General features: G+C 42.0%; 1 protein-coding gene across 3 annotated transcripts in view; it reads left to right on the top strand.

Annotated features, from left to right (window-relative positions):
• PLD1 (phospholipase D1) overlaps positions 1–14,199 on the top strand; it is a 166,375-nt gene that overhangs the window by 58,974 nt on the left and 93,202 nt on the right. For 2 of the 3 annotated variants that reach the window (XM_075202133.1, XM_075202131.1), the window contains exon 1: positions 9,453–9,592. The exons of the other annotated variant lie outside the window; for it this stretch is intronic. The gene's annotated coding sequence lies outside the window, so the exon portion shown is untranslated. Of the gene's footprint in view, positions 1–9,452; positions 9,593–14,199 lie in introns of those variants that run through there. 3 annotated transcript variants of the gene reach the window in all.

The raw sequence follows: 14,199 nt of genomic DNA, 5'->3' as shown, positions 1-14,199 counted from the left end.
CCAGCAATTGACAGCTTTTGTGGATCCACTGGTAACTTCATTCCGCTGAGTTGGCTTCCAAGCTTTGTCTCTCCATCCTTCCATTGCCACAGCCTCTGGCACTGACCGTAATTGATGGTAATTGTATCAGCAATGGTTCCATCGATCGCATTACCAGTCCCTAATGGCTGTCGGTAGCAGCGCTTTACTCTGAGTGGATAAGTTTCCTGATTCTTCCTCAGTCCGTTAATCCTGTTATTCTGGGCCTTTCTTGCCTTAAAGCTCATAATCTGCAGTTCAATTGGTCTCGTGCCCAAGTCATTTCTTGGTGATCCATCTGCAAACAACATTGTTTGACTGCTGTACATCCTCCTAAGTCTTCAATCTCTTGTCTAGCCTCTACTCCGCAGCCTGCTCTTCCTGAGGCCTATGCCAAGTTTGTAGATGTATTCAGCAAAGCTGCAGCCGAGTCCCTGCCTCCTGATCGACCCTGGGATTGCCCCATTGACCTCATACCCAACAAGTGCATCCCTAGGAGAAGAGTCTTTCCCCTATCTCTCCCAGAGACTCAAGCCATGTCTGAATACGTCGCTGAGAATCTTGAACGTGGTTTTATCCGCAAGTCTTCTTCACTGGTGGGTGCAGGGTTATTTTTTGTCAAAAAGAAAGACGGTACCCTTAGACCCTGTATTGACTATCGGAAGCTGAATGCTATTACGGTGAAGAACCGTTACCCGTTACCTCTCATATCAGAGTTCTTTCATCGGATTCGTGGAGCACAGATTTTCACCAAACTGGATCTTAGAGGGGCCTATAACCTTATCCGCATTCCTCAAGGTGACGAGTGGAAAACCGTTTTTAATACGAGAGACAGGCATTATGAGTACCTCGTGATGCCCTTTGGGCTTTGTAATGCCCTTGTGGTTTTTCAGGAATTCATCAACGAAATCTTCAGACATCTTTTGTATCAATATGTAGTCGTCTACCTTGATGATATCCTGGTCTTCTCCCGGAACATCACTTCTCATCGAGATCATGTCAAAGAAGTTCTGTCTTGCCTTCGTACTAATCACCTATATTGCAAATTGTAGAAGTGCCTCTTTGATCAATGTCAGGTTCCCTTCCTCGGGTATATAATCTCTGGCATGGGTCTTCAAATGGATCCAAAGAAGGTAGAATATATCCTTAGTTGGCCTCAACCCCCTGGCCTGAAGGCTACTCAACGTTTTATTGGATTCCGCAAATATTACCAGCAATTCATTAAAAATTTCTCTTTGTTGATCGTGCCCATCATGTCACTTACCCGTAAAGGTGGGCTAACCAAAAACTGGCCTCAGGAGGCAGTCTTCAAAATTCTTAAGGGAGCTTTCGCCACCGCTCCTGTCTTGAGACAGCCTGATCAACTATGAACGTTCTTTTTAGAGTTTGATGCTTCCTCGGTGGGTGTGGGAGCAGGTCTCTCTCAGAAGAATTCTGTTGGCACTTTCTCTGCATGTGGCTTTCTCTCCAGGAAATTTTTACTTGGTGGGGCCAACTATAGCATTGGAGACAAGGAGCTCCTGGCCATCAAAATAGCCTTAGAAGAATGGCGGTACCTGCTTGAAGGCGCTCTCCATCCTATCACAATATTCACAGATTATAAGAAGCTCACCTATCTGGAATCCACTAAGTGCCTTAACTCTCGTCAGGCCCGCTGGTCACTTTTTTTTCCAGATTCCAAAAAATACCAGGACCGATGCACTTTCCAGGTCTTTTGATCCTTTGGATTCTTGCCAGCCAGACGTTAGACCTATCATAAGTCCTCTGAAGATCCTGGCTTTGACTAAATCCTCTGTTAAGACATCCCCTGCTGGACACTCTTTTGTGGAGACCCATCTCTGTCCCAGACTGTTGGCTTGGACCCACGATTCCAGCTTTGCTGGTCATACTGGGGTTAAGAAGACCATTGCTCTTTTTCCCCCGAAGCTATTGATGGCCATCCTTGAGTGCTGACGTTCACAAGTATGTTGCAGCTTGCGGAGTATGTGCTCGTCACAAGACACCTAGACGTCTGCCAGCAGGGCTTCTTCTTCCGCTCCCGGTTCCAGACTCACCATGCATCAGCATGGATTTTATTACTACTCTCCCCAATAGTTATGGCTTCAATACTATTTGGGTGGTGGTCGATCATTTTTCCAAATGGGCACATTTTGTCCCTCTCAAGAAATTGCCATCTGCTGCTGATCTAGCCACTCTTTTCATTAAGAATATTTTTCGGATCCACAGTTGCCCTGTTGAGATCATCTCTGACAGAGGTGTACAATTCATTACAAGACTCTGGAGATCCTTTCACAACAATCTAAGAATTAAGCTAAAATTCTCCTCGGGATACCATTCCCAGACCAATGGTCAGACTGAGCGGGTCAACCAGGATTTGGAGACGTTCCTCCATTGTTGCTGCTCTTACCACCTATCCTCCTTGAGTAACTATTTTCCTTGGGCAGAACTTTCACATAATATCCATCAAGATGAATCTTCTGGTACATCTCCCTTCTTTAGCATCTTTGGCAGAGATTCCATACTTCCCACCTTTTCAGAAGTTCCCAGTGCATCAGTACCTGCGGCTCAAGAGATGGTCGGTGACTTATCGAAGATTTGGATTGAGGTACGACCTAAACTTTTACAGTCCATGAAATGGCATAAACACTTTGCTGATAGTCACTGTAGGAGGATTCCAGTTCTTCACGTTGGGGACAAGGTGTGGCTGTCCACATGTAATGTCAGGCTCAAGCTACCTTCAATGAAATTCGCTCCCCGATATATTGGTCCCTTCCGCATTTCTCATATTATTAATGGGGTTACCTATAAGCTCCATCTACCTCCTTCACTCCGTGTGCATAATTCATTTCATATTTCCCTATTAAAACCATTGGTTCTTAATGAATTCTCCAACCTTCAGCCTCCGCCTCCTTCCATCAAGACGGCCTTGGGCGACGAATATGAGATTAAACGCATCTTGAAATCCCGATCCATTCGTGGTAAGATTCAGTTCCTCATCCACTGGAAGGGTTATAGCCCTGAAGAAAGGTCCTGGGTGGATAAGAAAGACCTACATGCCCCCATTAGCTTTCAAAGTTTTTGAAGAATCAGATTTCCAACTCCTCTTCTTCAGGGGAGGGGGGTACTGTCAGGCGCCATCTCCGCACTGACACTTGGTGCAGGAGACAGACGCCTGCACCTTCTCAGCAGCCGCATCCCGTTGCCTAGCAGCGGGACACTATCTCCGCTCACCTGTCCGCAGTCAGCATGTCTGACCGCCAAAATCTCCCTAACCCAATCAGGATGCACCTTATGGTATAAAGCACCCTCTGACACATGTCTAGTGCCAGAAAATTGGTTCACTCCTGCTCCAGAGCTTCCTGAACTTCTGATCCAGTGTTCTTTGGTTCTGACTCGGTTTCCTGTTACTACTCTCCTGTGTTTTGTTTTGGTACCTCGCTGCCTGGCTGGTTTGACTATTTAGCTTAACCTGACTTCTCTCTGGATCCTCCCTGTGTACTGCACCGCTCGGTTGTCTCTGACCTGGTTTGCCTGACTACGCCTGTCTACTATAGTCGCTGCACTGGTGACTGTCTTGGGGAACCGCAACCTGCATACCCTTTGCAGCTAAGCCCAAACTCCCTTGCAGGGGTCCCTGGTGAATACCGGGGGTAAGTTAGATTCCGCTCCTCCCTGTTCAGTTGCGCCAATACCGGTTAGCGGCCATCTCTGCAATTCCGTGACAGGTACAATCTCTTTCTTTATTATAGATGACTAGGCTCCTGTGTTAGTCAAAAATTGCACCTTTTTTCCAAGTATAGTAACAGGAGGACCTGGCTGGTCTAAGGGGCCCAATGATGAAATAGTTGTGCTACTAGATAAAGTTAGTAGTCGTCGGGGTTGAAAAGTTTGAGGGGACAGGGGAAGATTGTTCAGGTTTTATTTGGACATTCTTCCTTCCAATCTAAAACCTGTCCACAATCAAAGGCAGAACTAGTGAGCTGTGTGCAGGGTGGCGGAGAGGAGGGAACTGGGGCTCCCGAACCTCTGCATCTGCCGTGCAGCGGGCCCCATTATCTCCATGGGCCCAGGTGCACTGCACCTGCCCCACCAATGGCAGTTCCGCCACTGCCACAATAGTGACAGGTATAAGGGTCACTATGAAGCTAAAAGATGCACCCATTTGGCTTTCCTCTGCCTCTAACCCATGCCTTAAATTGTCCTCTTTCTCTGTTCCTTCTTGAAAAATTCTTTCCCTTACAACAGTCACAGACATTTCTCAACACACACAAATATTAATCTACCATTATATATTGTATTTCTCTTAGCACTATCCCATACAGCAACAACATTCTAAGCAGAATAAGATGACTATATCAATTCCTTCCACAATGTAATCCTCCTTCTCAGGTGTCTGCATCCCAATACTTTTAGCACCACATACTTGTGGAAGAAATCAAGATCCGAAGGTTACAATAAAATGATGGTGGCCAGGGTCACATTTATCTATAAAAGTCCTAGCTATGCACCTAGACACTATTTAATCTACGATAAATTCACCATTCAAGTTACATGAAATTCTCCCCACACAGTATTTATATCTTGAAACAATGAAAAGGGAACAAAAACGTAACATATGTTTCATGAGCAGTGCGCAGTTATATTTTGCTGCTCTCTTATCGGTACACATTTCTTTTATCTAATTATATAACACTCATATATCAATAGTTGAAACGTAACCATTTTTAATATTGTGGCCTAGGGCTAAATTTATCAAGATGCGAGTTTCTGGTGGGTTTGAAAAGTGGAGATGTTGCTTATAGCAACCAATCAGGTTCTAGCGATAATTTTGTAGTATGTACTAATTAAATGATAACTAAAATCTGATTGGTTGCTATAGGTAACATCTCCACTTTTCAGAATCTTGCAGCTTGATAAATTTACCCTCTAGTCTCTGTTTTCTAAACATTAGATCATGTATCTAATTGAGTACAATCTCAATCACATAATTTCTTATAAAAACAAGTACCACTGTTATCTTCACACTTGCCCACCTGTGTCTACATTTATTTTTTTTCTTTCAATTAGGACACTTTGTAAGTCAAATACAGAAATCATAACGCATGAAGTTCTGGTTGTTTAAGCCTATTTCCACAACTGATGTAATGTACTCTAAAACAAGGTAAAAATGGAAATATGCAGGAGACCCGCAAGCAGAAGTATTGGGTACGATCTGTCGGCGCTGAACATGTCGACAGACAGAAATGTGGACATGCTCAGTGTGTCTACGTGGTTAAAATGATGACATTGTGACTGTTGATAGGTAGTAAAGTCGACAGTCCCAATGTCGACATTCAAACAGCAATACAGCCGCCGGACCAGCCCGCCAAATGGACCCGCCGGCACAATACAGCCGCCGGACCTGCCGGCATAATACAGTAAGTAACACAGTAAAAAATAAAATGTTAGTACATTAAAAAAAAACAGGGGGGTCAGAAACGTGGGGTCTCCCCAATTTTACTAGTACCAGCACTAAGCTTTGTCAGTCTGGGCTGGTGGCACTAAAGCAGGGGAACTAGCAGCTTGGGGTTCCCCTAACATAATAACAATCAACCACAGGCCGGTTAGCACAGGGCTGGATTCCCAAGGGAGATGGGGTCTGCAAAATAAAAAGCGCCCCCCCCAAGGGGTACCCAGCCTAGTGCTCTTCCCACACCCCTTAACAGTTTGGACATGCTGGTGCTTGTAGTACTACAAGCACCAGCATGCCCATGGATGCCAGCTCATGCTGGCACTTGGGGAACCACAAGTGCCAGCATTCCCTGGCACTCAGGGCCCACTGGGACCTGTAGTGCACCAAGGCAAAATGTAAGTAAAACACACCCCTCATTTGTAAAATAACTTTATTTGAAATAAGTAAAAAACACCACTGCATACTCACCAACATCCAGGTTCTTCATCTGTAATCCATGCTGGTTAATAAAACAAAATAAATTTATATCCTCGTATTTGGCAGCTTGCAAACTAAAAAAAGTCATCTCTATAAAATAAAATAATACCCTGGGATCTGGCAGCTGGCAACCTAATAAAATGCCACGTCCATAAAATAATGTTGGCGGGTCAGGTGGCTGTATTGCTGGCTGGTGCCGACATTGCCGTTTGAATGTCGAAATTGTGACTGTTGACTTAACTACCTGTCGACAGTCACAATGTCAAAATTTTATTCACGTAGACACACTGAACCTGTCGACATTTCTGACTGTCGACATTTTAGAGTCAACAGTCTGGCTGTCGTCAGATTCAGCGTCGACAGATTGACTACATCCCTGGCAAAATTGTTTTTCTCATGGAAAACTTTGTGAGGAAGTGCTCCTGTTTCATGTGTGCTTAATGCTCCCATGTGTTCCAGGTTTCCTAGGACAATCCTGTTTTTGGCCACTGGAAAAATAGAACTCGGATAGTATTTTCCTTATTTTCCTAGGTTACAGTAAACGCTATCAACAATATTGCATTAGGGGTCATACTCACAGGCATTGAAAAATAATATCTGTTGAGCGCATAGAATAAAACTTGCACCTTGTACTTTGTCCTGTCTTTTCACACAGTGTTCAAAGTATGTTCTTGAAGTACTGTTTACTGAATAAGCTTTTCCATAGAATTCCTTTATATTTTACTGAGCACTAACGCATGTGAACACTGCAGACAACATCAAAATTGATGCATAGGAAACACTTGTCAGAAAGTGTGTGTGTGTAATACGTGTTCTATGGCTATAGTACTAGTAGTTACAAAATAAATACATTTGCATGTGTGAAATGGATACATAAATAAATCTGTGAGTACTTTTTTTGATTTAGATTCAAAATGACTAACTGTGTTACTTAACCCAAAGTCAAGCAGTTATGATTTTTACAGGTATTAAACAATTTAGATGAACCAGAATAGCACTGACTCTACTTCCTCATTTGCACAATATATCCTTTACTATGTATAGTAATCATGCGCAGACTATCAGTCTACTGTGTTTGCTCTTTAACCCCCAACAGATATATTCAGTATACATTCTGCAGCAGCCTTTGTATGCTAGTCTCCCTTTGATAGTTATAGGAATAGCTAGAGGAAATAGTTGCACTTATTTTGAGAATAGAATCTGCAGAACTGCCAAGCTGAAAACTTTTTAAAAGTGTGATTTACCAAATACATGGGGCAAAGCACACTGCACAGAGAACAGTTAATAAATAAAAGTAGTCTGGTAAACAAAGTGCCTTCAAAATATTAAATTTAGTGAAACATGTCTCAAAATGATTGTGTTAAATAAATGTACAATAAACATCAGACCTAACTGTGTCTGTCCAACATATGCAACATATAACCAATATAAGCCTCCACAATGACAATGAATGTCTCCAAATAGCCTCATATAACCCCACACAGGGCAGGTGCTGGGTGCACTGGCACCCACTGCCTAGAGTTGCCCCATATGCCAATGATTGTTCCAATACCTGCTCCGTTATCCACTGAGGAGGGACTCCGAAATTAAAATTGTACGTAAGAAAAAAAACTTCAGTACAGGCAGGCTGGCAGGGTGCTCCGGTAATCGTGGCACTATGCTGGCATCATTACCATGTTGAATTGGCCCTGCCACCACAGAGTCTCATATGACCCCCTTATGGTTAAGGATACAAAATCAGCCTGTGCAAGTGTAGGCGTCACCAGGAACACCAGTGGTAGTATGTGTTCCTCTCCTCTGCAATAGCCGTGCAAGATACTCAACTTGGCTAATAAGCCAGCTAGTCTCTTTAAAAGAAATAATGTAACTGGAGTTCACAGTATAAGCATGACCAACTATAAGACCAAGTGGCACAGTCTAAAACCATGGTGTACTATGTGGCTTGGCAGGTCTGCATACCACCCAACGCTTCTAAAGGAAACAGTGGCCCAAAGCACATAGGATCTATAATAGAGATATATCACATATTTTGACAGACTTTCATATACATTTCATAATAAAACACTGCTTGCTGCACATAGTTATAAACACTACAAAATACACAATGAGGGTCATGTAGCGTTTGACTGAAGATAAAATAAACTTTTACTTACTACGCATGTGTTTGTAGAAATAAATAATGAAAAATCAAAAGGGCAATTGTACCCCACCCCCCAAAGACCATGATCACCTAAGCTAAGAGCTCACACCACGAATAAGCTCATAGCTGTTATGTATAATCAGGGATTTATGTGAGAAATAAAGAGGGTGAAAGAGGGTGTTGTAGATGAGTATATATTTCTGTTAAAGTCTTTTAAAATGGATGTGTTCATTATATTTCCAATTTTCCCTGGTGCACTAGAGGTTCCAGTGGGCCCTGGGTGCCTGGGCATGCTTGCACTTGTGGTTCACTAAGTGCTACCATGCCTTGGCAGCCTTAGGTATGCTAATGCTTGTTGTACTTCAAGTTACAGTATGCCTAACCAATTAATAGCAGCCTGGTCATCCTGAGAATTGTAGTGCACCACGGACAAAATGCTTAATCTATTTGTTACTATACTACCCCACACCCACTGCATCAGGAATGTGGGAAGATCCCTAGTGCTACACAGTACAGGGCTGGTTAATCCTAGGGGACCACTCTTTGGAATTCTGCCCCATGCAGCTGGGTGTCTCTATAGCAGGAAGACCCCACACTCTGTGTTCTCGTGCTATAGTGTCACCAGCCCTGTCTCGCATAGCTTAGTGCTGCTATTGGCTTTTCCTCCCCAATTTTTTTAAAAAAAATATTTATTTTTTGCCCTTGCATCCCATTGCGCATGAAACGCTTAAAGCGCATCGTACGTATAATGTGTGCACTTTGCATTTTATGCAGTGAGTGTTCTCAATGTGATGTCAGATAAAAGAACAGACAGACACACTTGGAAGTGAAAGGAGGGACAGGGAGAAAGGAGTGACCCTTAGAAAGATGGAGAAATTGGTAAGCCATCAGAACATAAGGAGTTAAAACTCTATTTCTCACTTTGTTCGTGGGTTTCCTGTGCTCACACAGTCTCGATCTGACACATTACATACATGACTGCTGCTCATACAGTCCACCCTTCAAAGTTGTAAGCAATACAAAAGTGAAGTATGTCACATTCTAGGGACAGCATTGCACACACACTGCGGTTGCTGGGCACGCATATAATGCCCGTTGTCTTGGTGAACAGACCACTTGTGGGGGAGCTGGTCATACAACTGCAGTCCACACACAGTCACACACACTGCAGGTCGTAACAAGTACAGATAACATGTCAATTACCACACTAGTAAGCCACGCCTCGTACCGACGTCACGGCATTCTCTCTAACAGGCGGGGCGTGGCCTGAAGTTCTCCCCCGGGATTCCATAGGCTAAGGAGCCGGGGGGGTTCGGCCAAGTGGTACCGTGCCTATAGGGAGTAGTCCTGAGTCCCCGGTGCTCAGTGTCTGGGGCACGCTGTCACTGCTGTCACTGCTGTCACTGCTCCGGGTACTGCTGCTGATCGCTGGGTGAATACTTTCCACGCAACTGGCCAAGTGAAGTAACAACAAGATGAGCACTCAGCTACCACAGGGGCTTCAGGTTAGTGTCACATAGTGAAACCTTATGTGGTCGGCTCATAACTGGTATTCCAGGTAACCTGCCAATGTAATAGTTATATAGATAAATGTCATTGTGAGAGAAGAGGCATGGTACATTTCTTATTGTATATATGCATGTACAATGTAATATTCTCATCACAGGGGTCATACAGTAGTATATAAGTAGGCAAATTGCATTAATCGATCATATCTGGAATATCATTTTTTGTATTTGTTTTCTACTCAGTTGTAGTAATCGGGGTATAACATGACCATTTAAACTGCTGAACAATACATCCTTGAGTATTTTAAGAATACATTTACATTCATAAACCCTAAACAGCTTTTGTTTGCAATTAAGTGGTATATTGAACTTTATTTTTCTGTGGGATTACACTTGGCTTTGAAGTCATGTTTTAGAGATATTTGAGGGAATGTTAAGGATCTGTGTGATTATTATCCAGCATTTATACTATACGGCTATTTAGCACAAGCCATGTGAAAGGTTGTTTGACCTACTTGGAAAAACCAGTTCTACTGATCAAGACTAGAAGACACAATTAGTTGTCTTGTGATGGCTGTCATAAAAGGGATTACCACATGCAGCTATGCGTCTACTTTGTAAAATAAATTTGAGGTGTCGCAGTATGTTTGAATGTAAAGATGTTTCAGAATATTCTTTTAACATCTCAGTAATAGTTCTTCAGCAGAGATGGGAAAGAAGGGTATTTATACTAATTCATAGCACTGACAACATTATATATATATATATGTATATATATATATATATATATATATATATATATATATATATATATATATATATATATATATATACATACATATAGCAGCTTGTTTTACCCTAATTATAAAAATAATCATAATTTAGATAACTTGCCAAAGCCGGTCATTGACAGGTTAGGAACATAATCTCTTAGTTTAGGTAATTTATCAGATTAGACTTTAGAATTGTTAGAGTGAACATGCCATGTAGGTGATATGTTATCCAATATTTAGATGGCCAAATTCATTGATAATCTGATCAATTTCGGTGGATCTTCATGTGACATTGATAAGAATAAATTTATTGTAGACAGTATCTTCTATTGGTGCTTTTAGGGGCTGATGCAAAAGGAGTACTACACCAGTTTGCATAGTGTATTTGTGAAATTGCACTGTGCATGCTTAGAAGGTGGAGGCACCTATATGTACCCATGCAGATTTGAATTTTTCTGCCACTCATGCCAACCTGTGCCTGGAGAGGTGTGGCGGGAGCATTCTCACGTAGTCTGAGTACAGTAAGGGTGTGTTTTTCCGCAATTGCAAATAGATGCAGACTGGGAAAAAGATGAATATAAACCTGAGAAAGCTGTATTATTTGCACGTGCAAATAGCAGATGATGATGATGACTGTCTCCGTCACTAACAGACTGCTTGTGATTGGCTGTTGCGATTGCACCACTGTGCTGATTGGGGCCTTATTGGTTGCTGAGGCATATATCATGCTTTTGTGTGCGTGTTTAGGCAAAACTTTTTTTTTCCTTAGATGAGACAGATAGTTGTTTTGCTGTATTAGACAGATTTTTTTAATTTTTATTGATGCCTAATAGCAAATGTGTTGCACATGAAACAAATGGATAAAAACATGTGTGCAAATGAGACATAAGTGTCTCTGTGTATGGCATAAACATATGCTACTGGTGCTTTGAGGCAGGTGGTACAGGATGGCAGGTAGTGGTCACTTTGACTATTAAGGTCCGTTTGACAGGGGTTATTATTCTTTATCATTTTGCTCATCATGGGTACCTTGTTTTGAAGTGGGCGGGGGTAGAACAACTTGTAACCAATTAGATCATCTGAATAATCACAGCAGCACATAGTATATCAGGAAAGGAATATGCTGGTGATAGTGAGGACAGGGCTCCATGTGACAAGGATGGTGCAGCACGGTGGCTAAGTGGTTAGCACTTCTACCTTACAGCACTGGGGTCATGAGTTCAACTCCCGACCATGGCCTTATACTGTGTGGAGTTTGTGTGTTCTCCCCGTGTTTGTGTGGGTTTCCTCTGGGTGCTCCGGTTTCCTCCCACACTCCAAAAACATACTGGTAGGTTAATTGGCTGCTATTAAATTGACCCTAGTTTCTCTTTCTCTGTCTGTCTGTCTGTCTGTGTGTATGTTAGGGGATTTAGACTGTAAGCTCCAATGGGGCAGGGACTGATGTGAGAGAGTTCTCTGTACAGCGCTGCGGAATTAGTGGCGCTATATAAATAAATGGGGATGATGATAATGGTGAAATGTTGTGAGAAAGGGGTGGAGATATGCAGTTCTGAGACACAGTGGAAAGAACAGGATCCTCCAGCAGCACAAAGTAGTCATGGTAGATCTTGTGTAATAAATGTGGGATTATTATGGTGTCTTATACACCTTTATATGATAGATCAAACTTGTTTTATTATGAAGGTGAAGTAGCAAATGCTTTTTAGGTAGTGCAGATACAGCAATTTTGCAAAGATATTCAAAGATATAGTTTTAAAATGAGAAATAATCAAAGTTGGGAAATGTCATGTAAATCAGGTTTCACAGAACCGATTTTCTATGGGTAGAACTGGGATGACAATGGTCAGTTAATTCTGTTGAGTGGTGTGTTTGGGGTAGGGCTGAAAACCAAATTCTGTCAAAAACGCATCCAAAATTTTGTATCCAAATGTGCAACTAGGCAAATATTTCACCCATCTTTAGTCAAAGTATATCTAGTTTTGAAATCTTTTAGTGTGAAAAGCGCTAAAATATATGCCTGTTTATATCTGCAAGCTTTGGCAGAATAATGTTCTGCAGATCTCTGGGAAAGTTTTCACAAAGAGTAAAGAAAGAACTATGATAGTCTGTAAGGTACAGTTTATAAAGCAATTTTTTAGGAGCATTTGAAAAGAGTCAGCTAAGAACAGCTCTGCCCAGCAATATCTAATAAGTCAGCCTTTACTTTATAAGAAATACAAAAAACTGACCCGCTTATTATAAGTCCTCTTTAATACCTTCAGCATGCTACAACCTTTTGGTGTTCCCTAAACCACCCATGTGGCCCAGCCCTTCTGTGTAAGTAATGAGTGCTGAAAAATTAATAAGCCACAAGTGGCAAAAAATGGTCCTGGAAATACTGGTGACCTTTTTATGTTTTGTTTTTTTTAAAATTGACCAACTAGTGGCACAAGTGCATCAGTACTAAAAAAAATGACCACAATAGAGTGGCTCAAAATTCTCACATCTGGAAACTTTTCGAAGTTTTGCTGTGTTAAGACAACAAACTATTTCTTGTTTTTTTGTTTGTTTGTTTTCGTGGGAAATACAACTTTTAGATGACCAGGAAATCCCCCACGAAGAGATTAACTTTAGTGATTTCTGTTTATTGGATTATTCAGGTTAATTTAATTAAGAAATATATATCAATTTATTCCACATGCTGTCGAAGAATATCCACATTTATATATCCTCTTATCCTACTGCACAACTGAAGACAATTAATAGTGTTTATCTTCCACTTTTGTTCTCATTAAGTGCCTGATTGAGTATTAGTGCTTTAGCTAAGACATAGGGAGGTGGGAGTAGACTATTTTTAGCACGCAGGCAGAAGATATAAGTGTTTTTATTCTCACAGACATTTTATTGGCTTTTACTTTGGGTCTTAATCAAACTTATTGATCCTTTTAATTTTAGTGTTCCTAGATTATGTTTTTTGTTATTTTTTTAACTGGAAAATAAATATTGTCTTTGAGTTATTATGCTGTTTTTTTTAACTATACAACAGTGGTTACCAAACTTTTGTAGTTCGAGGCACCCTTAGAGTCTACATAATTTTTTTAAGGCACCCCTCCAAAATAATTACAGAGCAGTCCTGTTTTATAAGTAGTTGGCTCAAAAAAACGTAATAAGTATTTAGGTCAGGACAGAAATACTTATTTAGTTGTATGCAAAGATACACATAAATCCAAGGGAAAAAAATATTTTTATATATTTTTTTCAATTATATTTCTGTCAAAGAATAATTTACAGCGAACTCACTCTGTGCCCCTGCATCATCATCCACACATTCTGTGCCCCCCCTGCATCATCATCCACACACTCTGTGCCCCCCTGCATCATCATCCACTCACTCTGTGCCCCTGCATGATCATGCACACATTCTGTGCCCCTGCATCATCATCCACACACTCTGTGCCCCTGCATCATCATCCACACACTCTGTGCCCCTGCATCATCATCCACACACTCTGTGCCCCTGCCTCATCATCCGCACTCTCTGTGCCCCTGCCTCATCATCCACACACTCTGTGCCCCTGCCTCATCATCCACACCCTCTGTGTCCCTGCATGATCATCCACACTCTCTGTGCCCCTGCATCATCATCCACACTCTCTGTGCCCCTGCATCATCATCCACACTCTCTGTGCCCCTGCATCATCATCCACACATTCTGTGCCCCTGCATCAGCATCCACACACTCTGTGCCCCTGCATCAGCATCCACACACTCTGTGCCCCTGCATCAGCATCCACACACTCTGTGCCCCTGCATCAGCATCCACACACTCTGTGCCCCTGCCTCATCATC

Source organism: Mixophyes fleayi, chromosome 3, assembly GCF_038048845.1.
Source record: "Mixophyes fleayi isolate aMixFle1 chromosome 3, aMixFle1.hap1, whole genome shotgun sequence".
Taxonomy (NCBI): domain Eukaryota; kingdom Metazoa; phylum Chordata; class Amphibia; order Anura; family Limnodynastidae; genus Mixophyes; species Mixophyes fleayi.
Note: the sequence above shows the minus strand (reverse complement) of the source record. Positions and strands in the feature narration are given on the sequence as shown.